Here is a 2462-nt window from a genome sequence, read left to right as displayed (position 1 = left end):
CGTACCAGAAACTTGGCTCAAACTAAATATTATGTAGCACTTCCTAACTATATCCTCATCCATCATGATTGAACAGACCAAACTGGTGAAATTGTTTCTCCCTTTGTTCATGATGGCTTTAAGTATTTTAAAGTAAAATGCTTATTTACTAAAGAAAAATTAGAAAATCAGGAGTAGTCCAAGGATTCCTTTTCCTCAAAGAGTCCATGAGTTTTTGACCTTTTAACAATTTTTTTTCTTTTCGCTAAATGAGTTGACCATTTGACGTGACGGCCGTGCGGGTTGGGGCGCAGATCCCAGTGCGCTCGGTTCGGAACGTTGTGGGTTCGATTTTCACCTGGGGCAATTAAACATTAATTTTTCGTCGGCTCAAAGATTGAATCTTGACACTCCCACCTTGGTTAGTACGCGGCGGCAACCTAGGTAGCCGTCAGGGGTTGGCAAAAAGGACCAGATTGGAAATCTCCGAACAAAATCTGCCCAGTTTTCAGCGCAACCAATGAGATTTTTTGCGCCGGTTTGTGACTACAGATGAAACTTGGGTCCACTACTATACCTCAGAGTCAAAGCAGTGGAGACAAGCTGAGTCACCACCACCAAAGAAAGCAAAGTCAGTACGTTCGGCCGGAAAGGTTATGGCCTCAGTTTTCTGGGATGCAAAACGCATTCTGCTGATAGATTATCTTCCTACTGCCCAAACAAATACGGGGCAATACTACGCAAACCTCCTAGACCAACTACAGGAAAAGATGTGCGAAAAAAGGCCTGGTTTGCCAAGGAAAAAAAGTTATCTTTCATCAGGATAAAGCCCATCCGGACTTGTGTGATATTGCCACACATTGCTATTGCCGTGGCAAAACTTCATGAACTGAGGTACGAATTGTTGCCACATTCACCTTATTCACCTGATTTGGCACCATCAGACTTTCATCTCTCCCCAAGCTGAATTTTTCCTAGGTGGACGGAGATTTAAATTCAATGATTTAAATAAACTTATTTACATTTAATAAATAAAATAAATTTAATTAGGACTTGTGATAGGTAATTAATGTTAAATGGTCAGTACTTGGATAGGTGACCCCTCATGCTGTAAAGTCACATTTCGCCTTCCTTCTCCTCAGGCTTAGTGGAACCTGCCAGCCTTGAATTGAATCTTGTCATTTAATGTTGAGATTAAACCAACAATTTCCCTCTTTTTAAAAATTATTTTTTAAAACAAGCCTTTAGTTTAGCATTTTGTCATTTTAATATCTATTTTTTTGGTTACTGTTATACAAATATTTTATTTTTTTATTCATTACCATATTAAGCAGTAGTTCTAATTAAAAATAAAATGCATAAAATAGTTCTCTAACTAACATCAACACATCAACTGACAAATGATAGATATGTTGATTGCTGAGCATTATACACTCAAAGAGATAAAAAAAACGCAAACCCTCAAAGAGGAGGAGATCGTGGAGGAAGTTGGTGAAGTACAATTAAATTATTTTATTTATAATAGCAACTATTCCGAATTGACAGTAGAGTAACAGGTAACAACATAGCGGGAATGTTAGGTTACAGTTGAGAAACTTTCACTGAGAACCACCTAGCATAACGAATTCAGCTTAGGAGCAGTATTCTGGAGAGTTAGTTCATTTCTTTAATTCTGCGATATTACCCTATTTCATAAGTGCTCACGAAAATCTATTGGGAGTATACAGTGGCATAGTGTGTAATGCATCTTTGTTGATGGATAAAGTCCCAATTTTCAATTAAAATAAAATAAAAGGCTACCCTAACAGAATAAAAGGATAATTTAATGTAAATTGGCAAGAAATTACTAAAATATGTATGTAATAGTTAATGGTTAAAAAAAAAAAAAAGGATGGATATGTATTCGTTAAAACAATTTCAGCGGCATTTATCAAAGTTATCTGGTGGTTAAATTTTAAATTCTTATTAATTAGATAAAGGATTCATTGAAATAGATGAATATAATTCAACAAATTAATTTATTGTTATTTTGAGGCTGAGGAAGTTGAATAAAAATCATATGGTTGTAATTGATATGCTTTAAGTTTGCTATATCGAGTTAAACAAATAGTCAAGAACTTTTACAATGAAAAACTATTGTAAAAATATTATAATAAGAGGAGTGAGTAATTGAAGGATACTGAGGTATCAATTTCTGGTAATCTTTCATCTGATCTGATTGCATAGCATGATACTTTTTAGAGAGTACTTCCGTTCTGGGTATTGCTCGACCTCATTTATAAAAAAGTTATACCTAGGTCCCTCCAATCAATTATTTAATTTCAAAACATTGTTTATAATTATTTAACAAATTACATCAGTGTTCATTCAAACGAATTATTCTAAAACAGCTTTATATAAAACTTGATTAGAAAATACGTACTTAATAGTACTAAAACATACACCCTCAGGCCATAAAGGATGAAATCCTCGTATTATAATCG

At 34.5% G+C, this 2462-nt stretch overlaps 1 protein-coding gene across 2 annotated transcripts in view; it reads right to left on the bottom strand.

Moving 5' to 3' along the window:
- LOC106678540 (ankyrin repeat domain-containing protein 1) overlaps positions 1-2462 on the bottom strand; it is an 11054-nt gene that overhangs the window by 7659 nt on the left and 933 nt on the right. The gene's annotated exons all lie outside the window — the stretch shown is intronic.

This window comes from Halyomorpha halys, unplaced genomic scaffold (assembly GCF_000696795.3).
Source record: "Halyomorpha halys isolate HHAL.00 unplaced genomic scaffold, Hhal_1.1 Scaffold146.1, whole genome shotgun sequence".
Classification (NCBI taxonomy): Eukaryota; Metazoa; Arthropoda; class Insecta; order Hemiptera; family Pentatomidae; genus Halyomorpha; species Halyomorpha halys.
This window is presented reverse-complemented; position numbering and strand designations above follow the sequence as displayed.